The sequence below is a fragment of the Trachypithecus francoisi genome, unplaced genomic scaffold (assembly GCF_009764315.1).
Source record: "Trachypithecus francoisi isolate TF-2019V2 unplaced genomic scaffold, Tfra_2.0 Lachesis_group13, whole genome shotgun sequence".
Lineage (NCBI taxonomy): Eukaryota > Metazoa > Chordata > Mammalia > Primates > Cercopithecidae > Trachypithecus > Trachypithecus francoisi.
Genome location: NW_022681458.1, coordinates 88,852,554 through 88,880,342, shown reverse-complemented (window position 1 = coordinate 88,880,342; position 27,789 = coordinate 88,852,554). Strand labels below are relative to the sequence as shown.

Sequence of the window (27,789 nt, the reverse complement as noted above, 5' to 3'; positions counted from 1 at the left end):
AAGTCAGAAGACAAAAGGATGACATCTTGAAACTGATGGAAGATAGCTACTCTCAACCCAGAATTTTATAACCACTGAAAGTTATCATGATGAAGGAGAAATGAAGATGTTGTTTGACATATAAAAATGGGGAGAATTTATTGTCAGCAGAGCTTCTATATAAGAAATATTAAAGGAGGTTCTTTAGGGATATGGGATGTAATACCAGAGTTAAACTTGGTCATTGATATGGTTTGGTTTTGTGTCCCCACTGAAATCTCACATCAAATTGTAATTCCCACATGTCAGGGGAGGGACCTGGTGGAAAGTTATTGAATCATGGGGGCAGATTTCCCCTTGCTGTTCCCATGATAGTGAGTGAGATCTCATGAGATCTGGCTTTTAAAAGTTTGTAGCACTCCCACCTTCACTTGCCCTCTCTCCTGCTGTGCTGTGGGAAGATGTACCCTGCTTCCCCTTCCCCTTCTGCCATGATTATAAGTTTCCTGAGGCCTCCCAGTCATGCTTCTTGTTAAGCCTGTGGAACTGTGAGTCAATTAAGCCTCTTTCTTCATAAATTATCCAGTCTCAGTTTGTCCTTTACAGCAGTGTGTAAACAGTCTAGTATAGCTATACAGAAAGAAGTGAAGGGTGCTGAAAATAAAATGAATGAAGGTAAAAATAACACATGTTTCTCATATTTTTATTTGCTCTAGAAGATAACTGACCACTTATTAAAAAATAATAGCAATGCGATATTTATTTATCTTACATGTAAAAATAAAATATATGACAAAATACTACAAATGTTGTGTAGGAGAAGTATTGGGATGTACTGTTACAACATTCTTATAATACATATTAAACAATATAACATTTGGGAGTTGACTAAAGATAAATAACTTAAACTAGAGTAAACATTAGACACATTTTGAAAAATTATGTATTGTAAGTGAATACCAGAGGTAATATGGTATCATAAAATATATATTTATATATTTATTTATTTTTTATAAAATATATTTAATCAAAAAAAGAGAAGAGGAAAAAATTAACAACATATGGAACAAGTAGAGAACAGACAGAAAGATGGTAGATTTTTAATTTAACAATATTAATAATTACATTAAATGAAAATAGTCTAAACACATTCATTTAAAAACTGAATGACAGATTGGATAATAAAAGCAAGATCCAAAGGTATACTATGTACAAGAAACCCACTTCATGTGTATGGATATGTATAGAAAAGTAAAAGAATAGAGAAAGAGAGATTATGAAAACATCAGCCAAAAAAACTGGAATTGCTATATTAATATCATTAGAGCTCAAATTAAATATATTAACAAGGTTAAAGATGAACATTAAATAATGACAAAGAAGTCAATTTTCCAAGAAGACATCTTCAGTCCCAAAAAAGTGTTTAGATATATATGTACTTAACAACATACATTCAAAATATATAAGGCAAAAATGAATAGACTTGAAAGGATAAATAGATAAATCCATAATTATATTGGAAGGCTGTAACAGTCCTTTCTCACTAATTAATAAAACAACCAAATAGAAAATGAGTAAGTATAAAGAAGACCTGAACAACACAATAAACTCAATCAACCAATTTGACTTAATAACAGTCTAAGCAACAATGCAGCTAAAGCAACTCTTCAATTTGATGCTTATATAGTATTAGAACAGAAAAAAATTCAAATTCATGATCTAATCTACCATCCTAAGATACTATAAAAGTAAGTGCAAATTAAACCCAGGGCAAGCAGGAGGTAAAACTAATAGACGCAGCAACCAAATAAATTGGAAACAGACTAATCAAGAGAATGAATGAAATTAAAAGCTGATATTTGAAAAAAAGGCATTAAAATATAATAAACCTATTTTTGAAAGATATAAAACACTAACTTTCTCTAAAAATATAGTTTTGCGAGTAGTCCTGTTTGTATTTAAAAGTCATTTAATGAAGATGCCTCTAGGCTCAGATAGATTACTAGTGAAGTCTGTTAGCCTGTTAAGAAAAGCATAATATAAATTCTACCCAGTCACTTCCAGAAAGAAGAAGAAGCACTTTTAATTTATCTCATACTGAAACTAGACACAGACATCACCAAGAAAAGAAATTGCCAGCCAACACACCAATACCTCTCATGAATATAGATACAAGAATGTTCAATACAATTTTAAGAAAAAATCATCTAGTAGTATATTAAAAGGATATTATATTATAAGAAAATTGTATATCTCCAGAAAATCCAAAATTGATTTAACATTAGAAAATCAAACAATGTAATTAATTATATTAATAGAATAAAGAAGAAAATTTATATGATGATCTCATAAATGCAGAAAAAGCATTTGACAAAATTCAAAATCTATTCCTGGTAAACTTCTGAAAACACTAAAAATAGGAAGATAATTAGTTAACCTTAAATAAGACACTTATAGAAATAACTGGCATCATATTTATTAGTGAAAGAGTGCATTTCCGCTAAGATCAGGAACGAGGTGGTGAACATATAGCATATTATAGTTCCTTTTTTCCTTTTCTTTTTTTTTTTTGCATTGTCCTTGTGGCGTGCAACCTTACTAAAATCTCTTATTAGTTTTAGGATTTGTTTTATAGATTGTTGGGGATTTTCTACATAGAAACCATTATTGCATGTAAATAGATATTGGTGGGAAATACACAGTCACAGAACAAACCTATACCATTACTATTAATTAATTTTCTTTAAAAGGTGCAGAAAATTCAATAGAGAACGGTATTTTCAATAAATTGTGCAGAAAGCAATTGGACGTCTATATCTAAAAAATGAGCATAGACCCATGTTTCACACCTTATATAAAATTTAATTCAAAATGTATTATAAGTCTGAATGTAAAACAAAATGTAAAACTTTTGAAGAAATACAATTTTTGTAACTTGGAGTTCAACAAATTCTCAGATATGATACCAAAGTTGACCAGGTGCAGTGGCTCACGCCTGTAATCCCAGCACTTTGGGAGACCGAGGCAGGCGGACTACGAGGTCAGGAGATCGAGACCATCCTGGCTAACACGGTGAAACCCCGTCTCTACTGGAAATACAAAAAATTAGCCAGACGTGGTGGCGGGCGCCTGTAGTCCCAGCTAGTCGGGAGGTTGAGGCAGGGGAATGGCGTGAACCCCGGAGGCAGAGCTTGCAGTGAGCTGAAATGGTGCCACTGCACTGCAGCCTGGGCAACAGAGTGAGACTCCGTTTCAAAAAAAAAAAAAAAAATTCTTAGATACGATACCAAAGTCATCATCCATAAAAGAAAATATAAATATATTTAACTTTAACAATATAAATTTTTGGTTTTGTGAAAACATTAAGACAATGAAAAGAGAAACCGCAGACGGGGAGAACATATTTATTTACAAGTCAATTAATTGACAAAGGATTTATATTCAGAATATATAAAGAACTCATACAACTCAATAATAATAAAAACTATCTAATGAAAACAAATGAGTAAAAGATTAACAGGTACTTCACCACAAAAGACATATGGATGGCAAATAAGCACATGAAAATATGCTTAACCTCGTTACTTGTTAGGAAATGGAAATATAAAACAAAATGAGATACCACTACACACCTATTATTATAACTTTAAAAAAACTGAAAGAGGCCGGGCGCAGTGGCTTACGCCTGTAATTCCAGCACTTTTGGATGCTGAGGCAGGTGGGTCATGAGGTCAGGAGTTTGAGACCAGCCTGACAAACATAGTGAAATCCCGTCTCTACTAAAAATACAAAAACTTAGCCGGGCATGGTGGCGGGCGCCTGTAATCCCAGCTACTCGGGAGGCTGAGGCAAGATAATCGCTTGAACCCAGGGATTGGAGGTTGCAGTGAGCCGAGATCACACCACTGCACTTCAGCCCTGGCAACAGTGCAAGATTCCGTTAAAAAACAAAACAAAACAAAAAAACCTGAAAGGAATGAGTGCTGGGGAGAATCTGGAGTGACTGGAACCTTCAGACATTGCTGGTGAGAATGCAAATGGCTGTCATGACACTTTGGGAAACAGCTTGGTAGTTTCTTATGAAGTTGAACTTGCTTTATGAATCAGCCATCACGCTACGAGGTATATACTCAAGAGAAATGAAAACTTAGTTTCACACAAAATCTTGTACGTAAATATTTTAGTAGCTTTATTTATAATCACCAAAAATTGGAAGCAATTATGATGCGTTCAACCAGTGAATGCATAAACAAACGGTGGTATAACCTTACAATGGACACTCAACCCTAAAAACTGAATGAACTATTGATACACACACACACGTTACGTGTTTCCATTTGTATGATATATTGGAAAATATCTTGTAAATAAAATATTTTGAATAAAATTAGATTCAATAGGTACAGTTTTGGTTTTACTTGGTTTTCTTTTTTTATTATTTGTATAAATTTAAGGCATGCAAGAGCAATTTTGTTACGTGGATATACTGCATAATGGTAAAGTCTGAGCTTTTAGTATAACCATCACTTGAATAGTGTACGTTGTACTCATTAAGTAATTTCTCATCCCTCACTACGCTCTCACCCTCCCATCCTTTTCAGCTTTTCCACTGTCCATTATCCACACTCTGTGTCCATTTAATAATGTACACATGCTTAGTTCTGACTTATAAGTGAGAAAATGTGGCATTTGTCTTCCTGTTTCTGAGTTATTTCACTTAAGAAGTTGGCTTCTAGTTCATCTCTGTTGATACAAAAGATATGATTTCAATCTTTTTATAGCTAAATAGTAGTCCATTGAAAAAATGCTCAACACCACTAATCACAGATAACTACAAGTTAAAACCATCATGAGGAATCATCTTACACTAGTCAGAATGGCTATTATTAAAAAGTCAAAAAAAAAAACAGAAGTTAGCAAAGATAAGGAGGAAGTGGAATACTTATACACACTTAGTGGGAATGTAAATTAATACAACCTCTGTGGAAAAAAATATGATGCCGTCTCAGAGAACTAAAAAATAGAACTATCATTTGCTACAGCAATCTAGTACTGGGTATATTCACTTCTATATTTATCACAGCACTATTCACAATAGTAAAGATATGGAGCTAAGTGTTTATCAGTGGATGATTGGATAAAGTAAATGTGGAGTATACACACACACGTACATACACACTTGGATTTCTTATTGCTCATCTCTTACAGTATGTGTGTTTGTATGTTTGTGTGATGCTTTTATTAGTAAGCATTTTAGATTAAAATATTATTTGCCATATAAATGAATCCAAATAACCTGTAGCTTAATTATTTTTATGTGGTGTAAAATAGACCATTTATTAGAAATCAAATGGATGGTGGAATTTAGTATACTATAGAACTTTAACCCCGGAAGTAAGTTATATTTTCTCCACACTGGTTCATGTCACTGCAAGTTGTTTTTCCATCACAGAGCTACAAATGGGAGTATGTAGCAAATGTCTAGCATGCTGTCTACAGTGAATAATGTATGATTAATTAGTCATTTTTTAAGTGGAAAATTATTTCAAAGTAGAGTAGTTTTAACTATTATTTGATTTTCAAATACATTTAAAGAGTATGTTAGATTAGCAAGGGCAGAAATATTTTCATCACTGTGTTATGTATTAATGCCTGGACCAATGTTTGGAACATAGTAGACCTCTGATTAATATTTTATGAATTATTTATTGAATACCTTTGGAATAATAATACATCATAACTAAATATTACAAAACCATTTTTCTAAGATACACTTTAGGAAAATCTAGAATAAACATGAATTTTGGGGTTGTAGCATTGTTATATTATGAATATGAATTGAACATTCAGTAATAGGAGAGAGAGGAATAAAGAATAAATAATCTTTGAGATGAAGATATTTCCATGGCTAATATAGTAGGCAACAAAAAGATATACTTATAAACCTGGCTTTCTATTATGTACTGCTTTTCTGATGATTTCATTGCTTTAGTATTTTTAACTGGTTTCTAATAAGAGCTGATTGGTTATTTTTCCCCATGGTATATATAAATGTGTATATTCTGAAGAATCATTTATTAAGACAAATTAAAATTTTGTTTCATTTATTGATACAGTTTGCCAGCAATTAGTGTCCAAGTTAAGAAATACTGTTATAGCAACAGTGATTTCCCTAGATGACTTCTTAAATCATAAAGTGAGAGTATTTCACATTATATCTGCTTTGTTTAAATTTATCTGTTCTGAAAATAGCAACATTGATCCCATGATATACCTGATATATTCTAATTGCCTAGAATGTAAACCACAAATTCTGCATTGCAGATAATATCATAGTAAATGCTGTTTAACTAATGCAAAATTTATAGAATGATGACAAAACAAAGCTTCTGAGAGAATAATTGTTTCACCACAAGCGTTTTATGTATCTGACTCCATTTCTAAACTGTAAATCAGCCTTGAATTGTCATTGAGTCCTATGATACACACTATTAATGGTAAGAAAATATCCCATTTTAAGCTATATTCTTATTGACCTGTATGTTTATATGAATGTGAATGTGTGTGTACCTGTGTGTACGTTTATGTATGCACACCTTTTTTTAACATACTTTTATTTTTTAACTAAAATGTTTTTTCTTTACTTAACACCATCATGCATTGTTACTTTGACCTGTACAACCTAACAAATATCTGCCCTTTCATCCAATGGTAAGGAACAAAACCCTGTAAGAGTGTAGGAAAACTGAGGATGGCCTGTCTACAAGTGTGGCTGCCCATTGGAAACACTTGTGGAATTTTAAAGATATATTGATACCTTTGTTCCACCCCAGAAATTCTGATTAAAAATTTATTATATGTACATTGGATATCAGGATTTTAAAATAATCTCCCCAAAAGATCCTAATATGCAGTAAAATCTGAAAATCCTTCCTCTAGAATACAACAATAAAAGTGCCTAATAAACAATGATTAGTGTGTGTTTTGAAACCAGAAACAACCATTTTCTTAACCTTTTATGGTTTAAAAAAAGTATGGTAGGGAAGTTATTTTAAAAGGAATTAAAGGTGATTTTATGTGCCATATTTTTTTTTTTTTTTTTAACTGCAATCTTCAACATAATGGTTTTGAATTAAGGTATAACCTGTTCTTCTTGTGGAGTGTGTGCAATAGAAAATCACCCAACTTAAGGGTCAGAAAATATGAGTGTGTGTGGTGGTTCTGCCACTTCTTAAATATATTGCCTTGGCTGGGTCTCCTATAAGACTTACTTTCTTATTGCCCATGGTAATCTAGATGTTATGGCATTTCAAAAGTTAAATGGTGTGTTTGTAATAAAGGCTGTATGTAACAAACCCATAGCTAACATGGGTTTCCAATACTGAACAGGAAAAGTTGAAAGCATTCCCTCTAAAAACTGGAGCTAGACAGTTTTCTGTTTAGTTCTTATTCACTGGTCTTATTCAACATAGCACTGGAAGTCCTAGTCAGAGCAATTAGGCAATAGAAAGAAATAAAGGTATCCAGATTGGGAAAGAGGAAGTCAAATTGTCCATTTTTGAGCATGACATGATATTAGATACAGAAAAACATAAAGATTCAACCAAGAAACTCTTGGAACTGATACACGAATTCAGTAAAGTTGTAGGATACAAAATCAACATATAAAAATTGCCGAGACCAGCTTGGTTTTGGAGACCCTAACCCAGTGACACTAGAGGAATTAAAGACTCACACACAGAAATATAGCGGGTGGAGTGGGAAATCAGGGGTCTCTCAGCCTTCAGAGCTGACAGCCTAGAACAGAGATTTACCCACATTATTTATTGACAGCAAGCCAGTGATAAGCATTGTTTCTATAGACTGTAGATTAACTAAAAGTATTCCTTATGGGAAACAAAAGGATAGGCCTAAAGAAAAGGATAGGTTTGGCTAGTTATCTGCAGCAGGAGCATGTCCTTAAGGCACAGATCACTTACGCTATTGTTTGTGGTTTAAGAACGCCTTTAAGTGGTTTTCTGCCCTGGGCGGGCCAGGTGTTCCTTGCCCTCATTCTGGTAAACCCACAGCCTTCTAGCATGGACATTATGGCCATCACGAGCATGTCACAGTGCTGCAGAGATTTTGTTTATGGCCAGTTTTGGGGCCAGTTTATGGCCAGATTTGGGGACCTGTTCCCAACAAAAAAATCATTATCATTCATATATATCAACAATGAATTAGCTGGAAAAGAAGTCAAGAAAGTAATCTTTTTTATAATAGCCATAGCAAAAAATCACGTACTTAGGAACACGTTTAACCATAGAGGTGAAAGATCTCTACAGTTAAATCTATAAAACGCTGATGAAAGAGGACACAAAAATATTGTTAGATGGCTAGGCATAGTGGCTCATGCCTGTTACCTCAGCACTTTGGGAAGCTGAAGCAGGGAGATTGCTAAAGCTCAGGAGTTCAAGACCACACAACATAGCAAGGCCCCAACTCTACAAAAATTTTAAAAAATTAGTCAGGCCTGGTGTCATGCACCTATAGTCTCAGCCACTGAGGTGGGAGGATTGCTTGAACCTGGGAGGTTGAGGCTTCAGTGAGCCATGATTGTGCCACCTCACTCCAGCCTGATAATAAGAAAAGAAAGAAAAAATAGTAAGACAACCCATGCTCATGGATTGAAAAAATTAATATTGTTACAATGACCATACTACCCAAAGCAATTTCAGATTCAGTGCAATCCCTATTAAAATACTAATGACAGGCCGGGTGCGGTGGATCACACCTGTAATCCCAGCACTTTGGGAGGCCAAGGCAGGCGGATCACGATGTCAGGAGATCGAGGCCATTCTGACTAACGCGGTGAAACCCGTCTCTACTAAAAATACAAAAAATTAGCTGGGCGAGGTGGCGGGCGCCTGTAGTCCCAGCTACTCGGGAGGCCGAGGCAGGAGAATGGTGTGAACCTGGGAGACGGAGCTTGCAGTGAGCCGAGATTGCACCACTGCACTCCAACCTGGGGGACAGAGCGAGACTCCATCTCAAACAAATAAATAAATAAGAAAAATAAAAAAATAAAATATCAATGACATACTTCACAGAATTAGAAAAACTATTAACATTTGAATTGAACCACAAAACACTTTGAATGGCCAATACCAAGCAAAAATAACAAAGTCAGAGATATCACATTACCTGAATTCAAAATATATGACAAAGGGATAAGTAACCAAGAAGCATGATATTGGTCTAAAAACAGACACATAGACCAATAGAACACAATAGAAAACCTAGAAGTAAATTCACATATGTATAGCCAACTGAATTACAAGAAAGGTGCCAACAATGTGCGTTGGGGAATAGACTCTCTTTTCAATAAAAGCTAGGAAAACTAGATATCTATATGCAGGACAATGTAAGTAGACTCCTGCCACTTGTCAAATATAAATATCAACTCAAAATGTATTATATATTTAAATATAAGGCCTAAAAATATAAAATCACTGGAAGAAAACATAGGAGTAAATGCTTCAAGACATGAGTCCAGGCAAATATTTTATGGGTAGGACTATGAAAGCATAGACATCAAAACAAAAACGACATTATAAAGCTAAAACCCTTCTGCACAGCAAAGGAAACAACCGAGTCAAGACACAACCTGCAGAATAGGAGAAAATATTTGCAAATTATTAATCCAAGGAGGGACTAATATCCAGAATATGTAAGGAACTCAAACAACTCAATATTCCCCCAAATAAATGATTCTATTAAAAATAGACAGAAAATCAGAGTAGACATTTCTCAATAGAAGATATACAGATGGCCAATAGGCATATGAATAAATGTTCAAAATCACCCATCATCAAGAAAATGCAAATCAAAACCACAATGAGATATCACCTAACCTCAGTTAGAATAGCTATTATCAAAAAGACAAATAATAACAAAGGCTGACGAGGATGCAGAGAAAAATGAAGTTTTATACTCCATTCTTGGGAACATCAATTAGTACAGCCATTATGTAAAACAGTATGGAAGTTCCCCAAAAAAACTAAGAACAGAACTACCATATGATCCAGTAATTCCACTAATGGATATTTATCCAAATGAAAAGAAATCAGTAGATCAAAGAGTTATCTTTACCTCCATGGTTATTGCAGCACTATTCACAATAGTCAAGACATAGAATCAACCTAAGTACTCCTCAACAGATAAATGGATCAAGAAAAATGTGGTATGTATACACAATGGAATATTATTCAGCCATTAAAAGAAGGAAATTAGGTCATCCTCAGCTACATGGGTGAATCTGGAAGACCTTATGTTAAGTTAAAAAAATCAGGCACAAAAAGATAAATACTACGTGTTCTCACTCAAGTGGAAGCTAAAAAATATGAGTTTATAGAAATAGAGAGTAGAATTACGGTTGCTAGAAGTGGGGAGGAGAGGATAGGGAGAAGTTACTTAATGGATGAGGAATTACAACTAGATGGGAGGAATAAGTTCTAGTGTTCTGCAGCACTGTGGGGAGAATATACCTAACAATAATTTATTGTATATGTTAAAAATCCTAGAAGAGAGGATTTTAAATGCTTCCTACAAAGGAAATGAGAAATGTTTGAGGTGATGGATATGCTAATAATATTCTGTGCTCCATAAATATATACAATTATTATGTGTCAACTAAAAATAAAAGAGAAAAATAGTGTCTATAATTATTCAGGTATAATTTTGTACTGTTATCTGTAGCCTGCTCTGGCCTCTTACGTTTACAAAGTATGTTTTTTAAGTTCACTTTACTGAATGACATATTTACTGTTAACTCACTTCATGTATTTTTATTAAATAATTATTCAATGCCTACTACATGCCTGTCAGACACTTACTAAATATTGAATGTACAGTGTCATGTGAGACATGATTCCTGTTTCCAGTGAGTTATTGTCCAATGCAGAAGAAAGCTACACACACACATGCACATGTGTATTTTGAAGGGTGGGGTGAACTAAAAGTCCAGGATTACCTAAGTTAAATGTGAAAATGCTCAATTGAGAAGGTCATTGTGTAGTTCTTTAAAGTCCAAACCAAATTTGTTCAAATCTAAGGCATCTTTCTGATGTATCTTAAGCATTGAAGTTTTGGTGCACTGAGTAGAATACATCGTGATTATGAAATGTTTTCATTTGGAGGTAGTATAAATTGATCATGGTAGAAGCTTTGAAATCATATTTTCTTGGTTCAATTTTTTGCACCTCAACAAATAAGCTGTATGATTATGGATAGGTTTTTATCCTTTGGGTTTCAGTGTCCTCATATATAAAGTAAGCAAATAGCACTAATACTTCTTGGACTTGTTATGAGAATGAATAGGTAATACCTACAAAATGTTTTGAGTGTGGTCCTTACACATAGGGATTAGACAATATTCACTATTATTTTAAAGTTACTTTAATAATATTGCGTATTTGGGAAGAAGATATTTTTCTGCCTTTTCTATGTCAGAATGGTTAGTTGAAAATATTTTACTCTTAAGGTAATTATTGAACTGGGAAAATGATATCATCAGCAAGATATAGAAAAAAGTTGACAAAGGTAAAAATACTTTTATTTTGCATCAAAATATTAATATATTATTTTTCTGATTTATGGCTCAGACCTATTCATTATTATTCCTTAGATGCTCGAATCCTCTATTTAATACCATGTGGTACTTTTAAAGAGAACATCTGTTTTTGTACGAAGTGTTGCTATGAAACCTCAGTAGAAAAACATAGCAAACACATATAAAAATTTGGTACTGCAGTTAAGGCATGGGATTATATTGGTTTCGTCTGACTGTTCATTAAAAAAAGGAAACAATTATTAGCTAAACCACACATTTCAGATGAATAAGTATATGAAATTCAGGGATTATATTGTTCTTTGGTAAAAATCTTTGTGTTATAGATTTCAGTGCCTTGAAGACTCATAGGAAATAGAGGTTCTTTTATGTTTAAATATGTTTTATTACAGAAATTACTCAACCTATCTTAAATGAAGAACTCATTGAAGTTTTTAGACTATATTATTTTTCTTGTATTCCACAATAACTATGTTATTACTTCCAATCTTTGATTCTAAGAAATCTGGCCTTTATCTTCTCTTTATCTTTTAGAGACAGAAAATCTCTTGATAGTTTGAGATATAGGGTAGAAATATGCAATTTTTGATTCCTTTTAAACTTCACTCTTTTATATTAGAAGATATTCTGTGAGGTTTTTTCCTGGACAAATATTAAGACAGAATCAAGCAAAACCAATGTAAACACACGGTTACATTTACACACAAGAAAATAGGTGTGTCATCAATTAATTTACATAAATTATCTAGCTGGCTTTGAAACCTATTGACATGTGAGAAGTTCAGAGTTCCTTCAGTGTAGGGCATTCTGTTAAGAATATACATGTTTAAACAGACAAAATAATTTATATAGATACTATAGAAATTTTCTTTAATGATATGAAGTGTAATTTGTATTTACTTTCTTCAAATGTGGGAACTTCTAATGCCTTTCAAAATTGCCATGATGTTGAAGACAGTGTTTATAATGATATCATATACAAGTATATATTTTACTGCTCTTTTTTCTTCATTTCTGTGCAGTCTGTTACACCAACCAAAAATAAGATTGAACTGAGATATGATTTTTAGTAAACTTAGTGCTTAGTAAATTTATTTAGATGCTTAGTAAATTAACTATAATTAATTTAGGTGTTTAGTATATTTATTGAATGGAATCTCACCTAATATTTATAACCAAAATGTTTTATAATTGATTTTTAAAAATCACAAGTGATGTTCTTTTTATACAGTATCTATGTCTTTATCAAGTCATAGAGATTGTATGCTTAGTATAAAGAGCAACATCAAGATTTTGATGGCTGGAAAGAACACTAGAGGATGAACCCTGAATATCCATTTTCACTTAACTTATCTGAGTCTGATACCTTGTGCATAAAATGGAAACGATGACATTACCCCCGTAATCATAGTTTTTAATTTTTTTCCAATCTCCTTAGAAATATGTACTGAGTACCTCATTGTGTGCTGCTCATAATTTTAAATACTGTACTGAGGATTTACTCCCTACGTTCAAAGCAATACCTTATAGTCAGTGGGAAAAAACAACAACAACAACAACAAAAAAAAACTAGCAGACTCTTTTATTACAAGGTAATATGTTATGACATTATAATTTGGTTTTATTTGTTGATTACAGCTTAAATATCACCTCTTCAGAGGAATTTCGTGATCACCCACTTTAAAGCAGCCTTCTAGGCAATATCATAATCTTTTTTAAAGTGCACAACATTATCTACATTTTCTTTCTTATTTGTTTATTATTTTTCTGTCTCCCTTCAAATAAAGTATCAGTCTTATGGCTGCAGATACTATGTTGTTCAGTTCTTTAGTCCTAATCATTATGCCTATATATATATATATATATGGTTTTCATTAAATATTTATTGAATAAATGAATGAAAGGAAACTTACAAATACTTGTGCCATGGCAGTATAGATAGGAGATTTTATTTAAATGATGTTTGTTTCTACTGTGTTCCAGAGACATACTATTTGCCCCTAGGAGTACTTTGTTAATCTTAGTCTGGTGGGAAGACATTGATCAGCTTTATAATTTCAAACAATTGTAAGTGCTATGGAGAAATAGTGAAGGGTGGCATACGACTATGTTAAAGAATAAGGTATCTCCCTAATATGGGAAATTAGAAGACTTTCAAGGAAGTTTCTCTTGAGCTGAAATTTGAACTGTTTGAATTAACCAGGCAAAAGCATTGAGAACATCATGTGCAAAGGCCCTGTGGTGATGGCAGCAGGAGTCTTTTAAGAAAGTGAAAGAAAACCAGTATGGATTAACTGTAATGGGTGGGCACTTGGTAGAGTGGGAGAGATATGGCTGAAATGCTGGACAAAGAACTTGTAAGTCACTGTGCTGACTTACACTGTGCTGGTCTGTATTAATAGTTGATATCAGAAAGCAAAATGTATACAGGAGAAACAATGTAAACAAAAGGAAAAGAGTAAAAAAAAAGTTAGTGATACATAGTGATACATATAGTCTTTGTCCTCTGATGTAACTGGGTTACTTTGAAATATCAACATTTTCAAAATCTCTTCTGTTAACACTACTATAAGGATGTTATACATACATATATACATACATACATAAAAACGTGTATTGCAAATAGAAATAAGGGCTCTATTTAAAAATCTAACAGTTATTTGCTAATCACTTGTTTTTATACATATAGGACTTAGAGAAAGAAATAAATATTCATCAAAGTGAATTAAAAACACGTCTACAGTATAATCAGTAGAGAATAGGTCACATTAAATACAAAATGTATAATTAAGTCAAAATATTCATTGAATGTATGACTCGCATAGGAAGAGACACAAGGTCTAGGACTATTTTCAAAAAATCAGCTGATACTTATACATTTGAAAAGCATCATAACAAACATGACCTACACAAATATAAAAGGGAATAGCTGAGTAAGATCTAGGCTTGGCCAGGTGCGGTGGCTTATGCCTATAACCCCAGCACATTAACAGGCCCAGATGGGTAGAGGGAGGTGAAATCCAGTCTTTACAAAAAATACAAAAATTAGCCAGGCGTGGTGGTGATGGCATGTGCCTGTAGTCCCAACTACTCACGAGGCTGAGGCAGAATATCACTTGAACCCAGAAGGTGGAGGTTGCAGTGAGCAGAGATGGCGCCACTGCACTCCAGCCTGGGTGACAGAGTTAGACTCTGTCTCAAAAAAAAAGGGAAAAAAAAAAAAAGAAGATCTGGGCTTAGTTAAATATAGAAGGCTTTGTAGAGGATCAGGTTTGAATTGAATTTTGAGAAAAGAAAATGATGAATATTAATAAACAAGTGAAGTGAATGGGAGAGCTGCTAATAATCAAAGGCATGAAGCCCAAGCCATAGAAGTAAGAACTAATGAAATGTGGAAAATTGACAAAGATATAAATTTTATGGAAAGATAAAGCTCAAGAGCAGAGACCTTGCTTAAAAAGATACCTTGACAATTATCTGCCGGATAAGGGAAGAAAGAGCATTTCAGATGGAGGCACTCCCTGTGTGAAAGTGTGGATCATTCAGTGTCAATCATGTAGCAAGATGATGTTAGCTTGGAGATGTAGCTATGGTAGAGGCTGACCACTACTAAAGGAGCTAGATCAGGATAGGTCTGGTTGTCTCACTATGGAGTTGTAGTCTGGTGCATTGAAAATGTACTGAGTGACACAGAAGGGAGCTAGGACATGATTACAGAGGGCTTGGAGGGAGATGATGAATATAAAGGAAAAGGGAAGTGAGGAGAGAAACTAGATTTTAGAGATATTTAGTCAATTCAATAGGATGTAATGATCTATTGGAGGTAGAATGAAGGGAAAGGAGAATGAAATATCATTCTTATGTCTGTCTTAGCTAATTGAACACCTAAGGGGAACCCTGGGCCAACAAGGTTTTTCTTTTTTTAATTTTTATTTTTTTAGAAGAGATAATGAATTAATTGTTACTTGCATTTAATCCAAATTAATCGAGATACACAGGATGAGATATCTAGAGGGTAGTCAGGCCCAGCCTTGGTGTTACCCAGTTGGAAGCCATAGCATCGTAATGGATTAGATTTTAGCTGGACCTAGGAAGATGAGGTGTGTTACAGTCAGTACTAGGGAAAAAGAGAGGGCTTCTGAGCTGCATGGTGACATGTCCATGGAATAAGGAGAAGACAGGTATCACTGAACTCAGCATGTGCTGGAGTAATGTGTGATAAGGATGAATCATGGATCAGTAAGGCGAGACAAATTTATAGATGGAAGTAACAGAATAAGAGATGCTACACTTTTTAATTGAAGCAACTTTTAGAAAAGGAAGATGAAATTGCACAATGAACGAACTGCTTAAGGTTGAATAATTGGGTAGACATTGGAGGACAGGACTTTATTTCAGTCAAGTTATGTGAATTTTGGTTACTGTGGTTGGAAGACATAGGAGACGTACATGATAGCTGTGATATAAGAGACAAAGAATAAGAGCAACATGGAAATGTAGGCTCAAATTAGATCAATAATTGTATTCGTGATTTATTGACACAAAATGCTCTTTATTGCTTGTATCCCGGATCTTACCTTGTTTCCAGTTAGCTGTGAAGAAGATACTCCTTTGTGACCCTTGCTTTAGTCATCTTTCCATTTGTTTCTTTTCTCTTTGTTTCTGCTGACCTACTGAGGAGGCTGACAGCTCTGAACGCAAGTGTTTTTGCTTCAGGAGTAGATGGGAGAAAAGCATGTCCTGTAGTTATAATGCTGCATTTTTCTAGGCAAGGAGAAGCAGCCTCTAAATTCTAGAAAAATAACTTCCTTAATTCAATGTAGCAGTTCTGATGCTCCTGTGAGTTTAAGAAAACACAAACAAACGCTTCCTCTACTCACTAAACCAAGCAATAACAAACCAGCAAACCAGAAACCTAACTTAAAGCAGAGGAAATCCAGAATGTACTTACTCTCACTCACAAAGGAAATGATTCAGCACATTTTTACTATCATGGCATAATTGCCATTAAAGTCTTTTTCTTTCTCTATCTAGTAAGTCTTTTCTTCTTGTTCAATACAGTTTTTTCTCGGCTTGTTTGTTTGTTTGTTTGTTTTTTCTGATCTAGTGGAGAGAACATTGCAGGACTATGAATGAGACCCTGAGCTGGATGTCGTGGTTCATGCCTGTAATCCCAGTGTTTTGGGAGGACGAGGCAGGTGGAGCACTTGAGACCAGGAGTTGGAGAGCAGCCTGGGCAAAATAGTGAGACCCCATCTCTACCAAAAGTTAAAAAAAAAAAGGAAAAAAAAAAAAGAAGATGGGCATGGTCGTATATACCTGTAGTCCTAGCTACTTTGGAGGCTGAGGCAGGAGGATTGATTTAGCCAAAGAGTTTGAGGCTTCAGTGAGCCCTGATCATGCCACTGAGGACAGCCTAGATGACAGACTTTAAAAAATTAAAATTGAAAAGGACCCTGATAACCATTTGTAGATATGAACAAATTTCAAGTTGGGTCTGGTGGGCCGTTTTCCTTTAGAGTTCACCACTTGTGGTGCCACGTTGCAAAGACACGGTGCTATTTATTATGTAGCTATCTTACAGATTTTTTGTCTAATACCTAACAAACTGCTCTTTCAGTCCTCCAGAAAAAAGTTCTGGACACTTTAAGCCCCATGTCTTGTGCAGAATTGTCCTTCCTATAAGTTGTGGTCTAAATTGTGATTCTCCAAAATTCATATCACGAAGCCCCAAAGCATAGTACCTTAGAATGTAACCATATTTGGATATAAGTCTTTAAAGATGTCACTACTTTACTGTGAGCCCAACGGGGTGGGGCCCTAATTCAGTGAAACTGGTGTTCTTATAAGAGGAAAAGGCACTGTGGAGGAAAGAAAGAAGAAAAGGAAGAATAAAAGCCATCTGACGCTACAGGAAGAAGGTGGCCTTCTGCAAGCCAAGGAGAGAGGCCTGAGAAGAAACCAAACCTGCTGACACCTGTATCTTGACTGTCTAGTTTCCAAAACTGTGATAAAATATATTTCTGTCATTTAGGCCACTTAGTCTGTTTTTTATTTTTCTGTCTGTCATAGAAAACTTAATATACAGTACTTTCTGGTGAGTAAGTTTTTATTTTCCCTGAGTGAATTTTTAGTAGCACAAAACTTTTCTGTGCTGAAAATGTGAGACCTCTGATAATTTGATGAGCCCTTCTCTCACCCTAACTTGCTTTTACACTTGTAATATTATACCAAAGCTAAGTGCTTTCTATTCTTATTTTCTTGTTAGTGTGATCTGTTTCACTTAGATACACTTTTCATTTTTCTAGAAATTTTGAATACATTTGCTAAAGCTGGAATGAAAATCTCAATAAATGAATAAATAATGATTTAGTGACATCTGCTGTGTGCTTGAACATTCGATGATCTTTAAAAATAAAATTTTCCAAAAGAGACTGATCATTAGGGGGTTCTGTAGATCTTAAGTATGATGCTTTTTAAAACCTTTTATCAGAAACAGGCTTCTTTAATCAACATGAATATAATATAGTGATGTAGTTAAGAGTATATGGTCTTGAGTTAATATGCTATGGTTTAAATCCTGGCTCAGCATCTTGGAAGCTGGGTAACGAGTGAGATAATTAATTAAATTACAGCCTCATTTTCCTCATCTGTAGAACAAGAGTAATAATAGTTGTGTTCAACTCATAGTACTGCGATGAAGATTGAGTAAGTTAATAAATACAACAGCACCTGGTTCACGGTAAATCCTCCCGAAATCTGGGCTATTGTTATTATTTTTCTGAATTCTATTGCTTGCTGGCCTGAACATCATCTTGGGTTAATATTGTTACTACTGGAACTTTATTGTGATATTAAAGCAGGTTTCTCACCTTTGGCTCTATTGACATTTGGGGCTGGGTAATTCTTTGTTGTGAGTGTTCTCCTGTGTATGTAGCATGTTTAGCATCTGTGAGTTTAACAGCATCTATAAAGTCTACCTAACAGATGCCAGTAACACACTGCCTCCCCACCCAAGTTGTGACAACTGAAGGTGTCTGCAGATGTATTCATCCATTTTTCACATTGCTATAAAGAAATGCTGGAGACTGGGTAATTTATAAAGAAAAGAGATGTTTGTTGTTGTTGTTGTGTCTCTGCCAGGCTTTGGTATCAGATGATGCTGGCCTCATAAAATGAGTTAGAGAGGATTCCCACTTTTTCTATTGACTGGAGTAGTTTCAGAAGGAATGGTATCAGCTCCTCCTTGTACCTCCAGTAGAATTCGGCTGTGAATCTGTCTGGTCCTGGACTTTTTTTGGTTGCTAGGCTATTAATTATTGCCTCAATTTCAGAGCCTTTTATTGGTCTATTCAGGGATTCAACTTCTTCCTGGTTTAGTGTTGGGACGGTGTATGTGTCCAAGAATTTATCCATTTCTTCTAGAGTTTCTACTTTATTTGAGTAGAGGTGTTTATAGTATTCTCTGATGGTAGTTTGTATTTCTGTGGGGTCAGTGGTGATATCCCCTTTATCATTTTTTATTGTATCTATTTGATTCTTCTCTCTTTTCTTCTTTATTAGTCTTGCTAGTGGTCTATCAATTTTGTTGATGTTTTCAAAAAAGTAGCTCCTGGATTCATTGATTTTTTGAAGGGTTTTTTGTGTCTCTATCTCCTTCAGTTCTGCTCTGATCTTAGTTGTTTCTTGTCTTCTGCTAGCTTTTGATTGTGTTTGCTCTTGCTTCTCTGGTTCTTTTAATTGTGATGTTAGGGTGTCCATTTTAGATCTTTCCTGCTTTCTCTTGTGGGCATTTAGTGCTATTAATTTACCTCTACACACTGCTTTAAATGTGTCCCAGAGATTCTGGTATGCTGTGACTTTGTTCTCATTGGTTTCAAAGAACATCTTTATTTCTGCCTTCATTTCGTTATGTACCCAGTAGTCATTCAGGAGCGGGTTGTTCAGTTTCTATGTAGTTGAGCGATTTTGATTGAATTTCTTAATCCTGAGTTCTAGTTTGATGGCACTGTGGTCTGAGAGACAGTTTGTTATAATTTCTGTTCTTTGACATTTGCTGAGGAGTGCTTTACTTCCAACTATGTGGTCAATTTTGGAATAAGTGTGGTGTGGTGCTGAGAAGAATGTATATTCTGTTGATTTGGGGTGGAGAGTTCTGTAGATATCTATTAGGTCTTCCTGGTGCAGAGATGAGTTCAATTCCTGGATATCCTTGTTAACTTTCTGTCTCGTTGATCTGTCTGTTGACAGTGGGGTGTTAGAGTCTCCCATTATTATTGTGTGGGAGTCTAAGTCTCTTTGTAGGTCTCTAAGGACTTGCTTTATGAATCTGGGTGCTCCTGTATTGGGTGCATATATATTTAGGATAGTTAGCTCTTCTTGTTGAATTGATCCCTTTACCATTATGTAATGGCCTTGTCTCTTTTAATCTTTGTTGGTTTAAAGTCTGTTTTATCAGAGACTAGGATTGCAACCCCTGCCTTTTTTTGTTTTCCATTTGCTTAGTAGATCTTCCTCCATCTCTTTATTTTGAGCCTATTTGTGTCTCTCCACGTGAGATGGGTCTCCTGTCACACCAGTTAGAATGGCAATCATTAAAAAGTCAGGAAACAACAGGTGCTGGAGAGGATGTGGAGAAATAGGAACACTTTTACACTGTTGGTGGGACTGTAAACTAGTTCAACCATTGTGAAAGACAGTGTGGTGATTCCTCAAGGATCTAGAACTAGAAATACTGTTTGACCCAGCCATCCCATTACTGGGTATATAACCAAAGGATTATAAATCATGCTGCTATAAAGACACATGCACACGTATGTTTTTTGTGGCAGTATTCACAATAGCAAAGACTTGGAACCAACCCAAATGTCCATCAATGATAGACTGGATTAAGAAAATGTGGCACATATACACCATGGAATGTTATGTGGCCATAAAAAAAGGATGAATCCATGTCCTTTGTAGTGACACGGATGAAGCTGGAAACCATCATTCTGAGCAAACTATCGCAAGGACAGAAAACAAAATACCGCATGTTCTCACTCATAGGTGGGAATTGAACAATGAGATCACTTGGACACAGGAAGGGGAACATCATGTACTGGGGCCTCTTGTGGGGTTGGCGGGGGAGGGATATCATTAGGAGATATATCTAATGCTAATAACGAGTTAATGGGTGCAGTACACCAACATGGCACATGTATACATATGTAACAAAGCTGTACGTTGTGCACATGTACCCTAGAACTTAAAGTATAATAAAAATAAATATAAACCAAAAAAAAAAGGAAAAGAGTTTTAATTGGCTCATGATTCAGCAGGCTGTACAGGGAGCACAGTAGCTTCTACTTCTAGGGAGACCTCAGGAAAGTTTGAATCATGGCAGAAGGCGAAGGGGGAGCAAACACTTCACATGGCTAGAGCAGCAGGAAGAGAGAGATTGGAGAGTTGCTACACAATTTTAAAAAACCAGATCTCACAATAACTCACTGTCACAAGAACAGCACTAAGGGATGGTGTTAAACCATTGGACCTCCATGATCCAATCACCTCCCATGGGGTAGGGGCCGCCCACCTCTGTCACTGGGGATTACAATTCTGTATAAGACTTGGTGGGGACTCTGAACAAAACCATATCACCAGATGTTGCCAAATGTACTCTGGGGGCAAAACTACCCCCAGTTGAGAATCCCTAAAAAAATTTGACTAACGAATAAAATACTGTTTGGGAAAATATATCTAAAATCTGCTTCTTACATGAGCTATACCTGATGCTCCATTTATTTTGGCTGATAGTCTTGGGATTTTGTAAGACAGCTTTTCTGTAAAAATATTGTTAAAAGAGGTCATCTACAGTGTAACTCATAATTTATCTCACTGTGTCATAAGGCCAGAATATCTTGATATGTCTAATTCTCTAAAATAGAATGCATAGCCATGAAAAACACAATTGACTTAAAAACTGATCAAATATGTTTTCATTAAAACATCTAGTAGCTGAAATAAGTTATACCTGCAGCTTATTGGAGATAACTCAGATGTTATCAGAAATGGAATTGTAATTACTTACTTATATTTCTCATGGTGCTGTAGAGATTTGTCTAAAGTAGAATTGGGAGTAGGAGGGAGAAATTTAAATATTCATGAAGGTGTGATGTCATATTTCATGATTAAAGATACAGAAAGATTAAGTATATGGATAATTTTTAAAGTACCATAGAGGTATTTCCTAGAGAAATAAGACACATCACTGTCAAGTACATGTGGATATATATTATCTTTATAAATTAAGGTATTACATGGGACTTACTGTGGTTCAAGAACTCAGTAGGAAATTTTTTAAAAAATAAGTATGTTTACATAAATTCCAAAGTATAATGACATCTTGTCTCTGTCATCCCTTTATAGTACATCAAAATGATTAACGCCTGTCAGTTGCTATTCATTACTCTTTCACTGCTTGGAAGTTGCATTGCCTCATCTGATACACTGATACACTGATCAGTGTGGAATATGCTTAAAGTACGTTTTGTCAGCCTCTGGAATTTGTCTTAATACTTACCCTAAAGTATTTAAATACTTAAATAATTAGTATTTATTTTATTTTACAATAAATACTGTTTTATATTAATATGTGTGCATATGTATATATGGATATATGTAATTTAAAGAATATATATCACTGTATGATATATAGATATATGAATATATGGATATAATGGTATATATCACTGTAATATGAAATATATAAATATATTTTAAATATCTATTAATATATAAATATATTTTAAATATTTATTTATATATTATATTATTTATATATAAGAATATATAAATATATTCATATTTTAAAATATGTATATGATATATAATAATATATAATATTATATATAATATATAAATATGATATATTATATGTAAATGTATTTATTGATTTATTATAATATATTTATATATATATAATATATTATAAATATATATTATATATTTATAACATCATGTTTATATTTATGTTTCTATATCTGATATATTATATATTATATTTATAATATATATTATATATCTTTTATATATTATATATTATATATACAAAATATATAAGTGTAATATATATAATACGTATCATATATACTTAATATATATTAATGTATAAATATATGTTTAACACTAGTGTATATAATATATTTATATATAATTATATATTTACATATATTAAATAATATATAATTATATATTTACATATTATTAAATATATAAATATATTTATATTTGAAATATATAATATAAAACATAAAATATATAATGTTATATATTATGATATATATTTTTATATATTTATTACATATTTCTATATATATTATTTAATATAAATATATAAATGTGTATATGAATATATAATATGACTACAGTATATATATTATTTAATATAAATATATAAATGTGTATATGAATATATAATATGACTACAGTATATATATTATATATACTGTATTATATTTATATATATCTCACTACAGTGTGAAAGTCAAGAATTGTAGGAAGCAAACAGATCCAGAATTCAGGGAATATACCACATATAATAAATGATATCTAGCCATCTTTCTCCACTAAAAAATACAATTATAGTAATTTAATAGCCTAATGGGATTTTCCATATACTTAATAGTTACAAATCATGTTTTCATGCTAAGGGCAGGTTTTCTATAACCCTTTATTGGCAAGGTGAGAAGCTGGAAAAGAATGGGTTGTCTGTTATTGATTATGTAGTCTCTAAGAAATCGTTTTCTTTTGTTGACAATTTGAATGCCATGTCTTACAGTTTTCGTCAGTGTGAGAATTTTAAAAATTATTTATTTTATTTTTATTTTTTTGGATGCTTTTTCTGTTTGACCAAAATCTGTTTCTGTTTGATCTTTCCAAAATCAGAATATAGCTAAACATATCTTCCTTTCTAAATTGTATTAAATGTTTATTATACTATTAATTGGGCTAATTTTTGTATTAATATGTTATTTTAAATACACCATTTAAAATTAGATTGAATATTTATGTCATTTATACTTTCTTTCTCTTTGTCCTGATTGTTTTATACAGTCAACATTAAAATTTAGAATAGAGAGAAAGAGAAACAAGGGAATTTAAAGCATAATAGTAATGAACCTTTGAATAATTGTTTTCATACATAACTTTTTAAAATTTCATAGTAATAGGGTGATGTGGATGTACCTTCTAACATCATCACATTTTGGCGGTGAGGAAAGTGAGACTGTGAATGGGAAAAAATGTGGCTGAGTACGTGAAGCAATAAAGTGGAAATAGTTCTTTGTTCTAGCCCCTCTGACCCCAGACCCTGTGGTCTCATGCTATGTCGCAGTGTCTGTGGAATAAACTTTTATCACTTTTGTTGTTGAGAAAATGAACTTGAGGTTTCTTATTATGATGTGTAATTTCCCCTGGGAAAGTCCTTGATAGCTTGATAAAGACAGCCAAGAGTTTTGGAGAATGATTAAATACCACTCTTCAATTTTTTTTTTTTTTTTTTCTTTTAAGAAGGCTTTAAGGATCTCTTCTTCTGATGCTGAAAAACAGTAGCCAACTTAAGGGAGGAAATAATATTAAAATATAAATACATATTTTAATATATTTTAGGTATCAGATGTGGTAAAGAGTGTTTTTGCCCTGTTTTAGCATATGCATATCTGTATTTTTATTTATAAAACAAATATAGTAAAATAGTGTAGTGCCGAATATTTTGTTACCTTTTTCTACCCACTCATCATCTTCAAAATCAATCAGCCTTCACTTCAGGCATACTGTCTGTCGTCTTATACTAGAAAATACATAAATATATTGCTTAAAAGATTAAAAGAAATTAACCACATGCTGTTTGTTTCACGAACCAAAGCTGAGTAGTTTATGTCTGTTTTATAGCACATACACAATACTTGACCTCCTCCTCCCAGGACTTAGGACAATATGAACTCTGAAATAGAAAGTCTTCTTGGAAACTTTGGGAGCATTGTGTCATACGGAGAGATAGTGCTCAGATGAGAGCCAGCGGTAGTTGTAACGCTCAGTAATAATATCCATCTTATCATCTCGTGGATCAGTGGTTGTCTTAGTGGAAATCAGGAGAGAATGCCAAGGAGACATCAAACGTTCAGAATATCCTGCACTGTAGAGTATGACTTGTTAAATTTCACCCCTGTTTAAATCTCAATTACTGAAAGAAGCAGTTGGTAATAATTATCTTTCTCCTTCTTGGATTTTAAGCCATTTAACAATTAATTATTAACCAGGCTTAGAATCAAGTTAAATAATCTCATTCATTTAGATTTTTCCTTCTAAACTGAGTATAAATTTCTGTTGGTACAACTATGATTAAATGGAGCAATGACATGATCTATAGATACTTTCCTTTCTAGGTGAACACGTGTAAATTCACTCCTGATGTCAGCTATATGTTCTCTCTAAGTAAACAATGTGATTCTCCTATTTAGCAAGATATTTCATTCAGTGTACTGTCTTATCCTAACTGAGCTTTCCAATGTATATTCAGAAATGATATTCCTTTGTAAAAGACTGTATTTCTCAGCGTGCAAACTTGTTAGCAAAATCAAATATAGGGTGCAAGAGAAAGCGGTGAATTTTTTTTTTAACTTGTTCCTGTGGTTATATTCATACTCCGCTGCTCATGTAAACATTTAAGCTCCCCGAATTCAAACTGACTGCTTGAAAATCTTTACTAATAATCATTACCTCTTGAATAAAATCCAAATTCCTAATCCTTAGACTAACCTCCATGACAGCAGACACTTTGCGATTGTGCTTGTGGCTAATATCATCAGTGCTTGCTATTGTGCCTGTCCTACAGTAGGTAATCAGGAAATATTTGTGAAAGAAAAAAATATCATAACCAAGGTACTATATTATCTGTCTTCAGTGTACTTTCCTGAGGTCATCTTACACAACTTATCTCGATACATTCTGTGTTTTAGTCCAATGAGACTATTTTTCTTGCACCTGCAGATGACCCCATTATCTCCATGTATGAATCACCAGTTCGAGTGTACTCTCTTCCTAAAGTTTTTCTTATCACCTCATTTAGATTTTTTCTTCTCAAACTCTCTTAGAATTTTGTGTTTCTTTTACTAATTTTTTTCGTTTTTCATTGAATCACAGATACTAAATGTATCCTTTTCCAACTCCTTGAGGTGAGTGAGTGTAAGAGAGGAGCGTATCTTAACTCTTCTTTCTTCAACAGTGCTCAGCATAGGACCCTCAAGTGTGTTGGTGTACAGTACATGTTGGTGTGTTGTGTTGGAGTTCAATATATGGTTGTTGACTGAATGGACACTTCTTTGTTCACTTTACTACTGAATTGAATTTTTGTTTGTTTGTTTGTTTTTGTTTGACACGACGTCTCACTCTCTCGCCCAGGCTGGAGTGAGTGGAGTAGTGCGATCTCGGCTCACTGCAAGCTCTGCCTCCCGGGTTCGCGCCATTCTCCTGCCTCAGCCTCCCATGTAGCTGGGACTACAGGCGTCCACCACCACGCCTTGCTAATTTTTTGTTTTTATTTTTAGTAGAGACGGAGTTTCACCATGTTAGCCAGGAGGGTCTTGATCTCCTGACTTTGTGATCTGCCCGCCTTGGCCTCCCAAAGTGCAGGGTTTACAGGCATGAGCCACCTCTCCTAGCCAGAAATGACTGTTTTTTAATTGTCACTTTTCCCTCTAGATATCTTAAAAAACTTCCCACAGCTGATGTAATTTGATAGAAATCCAGTAGAACTTAGTTCTTAAAGATATCTGACAAACAACTTTTGATTTGTAATATTATGATAAGAAAGAACACTGAACTTGGAGGAAGAGTCTTGAGTTCCAAAACTGGATATCTGTGAACTGGTTGAGTAAATTTGACATAAAAATCAATTCTTCACATTAACATCATATGCAAAAGAATATAATATGGTATGTGGTGATAGCTAGACCTCAATAAAGCCTCCTTTCATCCTTTTCCTATTATTATTTCCCTTCATTTAACTTTTGTTTTTCTTTTTCCTTTTCCTCCTTGCCCTCTCCTTTAAAAATAATAAATTTATTAAATGACTTTTAACCTTTTATGACCTAAAACTTTTCTGACCTGGATTTTATATTAAATCAGTTCAACCTGCTTTATTAGTTTCTTTGATTTCCCATATACAAAAATTGGAAAGAAATTGTATTTGCTTTATATTGAAAAATAGAAGACTAAGCAATAGTGCCTTAAGCTCCTATGATGAAATATATAGAGTATTTTTAAAAACATCATTGATTAGCAATATCTAGGTATGTTGCTAGCATCTACCTTCCAAATCCACTTTGGAATGGCTTTGTTGCTTAGATTTTAAAGAAGCAAAATTTAAAGAAACTTATAGAATCTGGGCTGACGATGGGTGAAAGGCCAGGACTGAGCACCTTTTGCAGGGTGAGTCAATCTTCTTAATTGTGAAATGCCCCTTTTATGTTGATTTTTATTTTCCTTTCAAGTGCATCTGTTCTGTGTTTTACGTGGTGGTTAAACACTTTTAACAGAATGGATAGATTTTCCTATTATTTTATCTACAAATAAACACCAGGTTCTTGATACTTCTCTTTCTCCTTTTATCACCTTTTGCCTAAGGAAATCTAATTTATTCATTTTGCCTGTATTTTATACTCACAATATTTTCTTTTTTGCTTTTACCTTCTGCATATAAATATAAAACGTTATTCTTGCACAGAATAACACATTTTTTTTTTGCAAACAAATTTACTGTTAATATTTTATCTTTTGAGTCTACATTATGCTGATGGGAAGTTTTTCATATATGATTGTTTCATTTTTATGATACAGGTTCACTTCTTTCTCTTGATTGCCTTGTTTGTAGTTTTTTTCCCTTGCAGAATGTTTTGTATGCTACCTTTCTCTTTACTTTTTCCAGACTACTTTCTGAACAAGCAGATTGTGAATTTCAAATAATTCATTTTTATTTTTTATGTTGTGAATGACATTCTTTTCCTCTGCTATTATTCAGATGAGGAAGAAAGATAAAACTGATAAAAGGAACATAAATTCTGCCACAGAAGTTACTGCCAAGTGAATATGTATTCTAGTATGTAGGAGTTTTACTCATGAAATATTTTGCCTTTACTTAAGAAATCTATGTTAAATAGGAAAAT

At 33.7% G+C, this 27,789-nt stretch overlaps 1 protein-coding gene across 2 annotated transcripts in view; it reads left to right on the top strand.

The window, feature by feature from the left end:
* The window catches only part of GALNT13 (polypeptide N-acetylgalactosaminyltransferase 13), a 612,297-nt gene that overhangs the window by 149,681 nt on the left and 434,827 nt on the right, over positions 1-27,789 (top strand). The gene's annotated exons all lie outside the window — the stretch shown is intronic.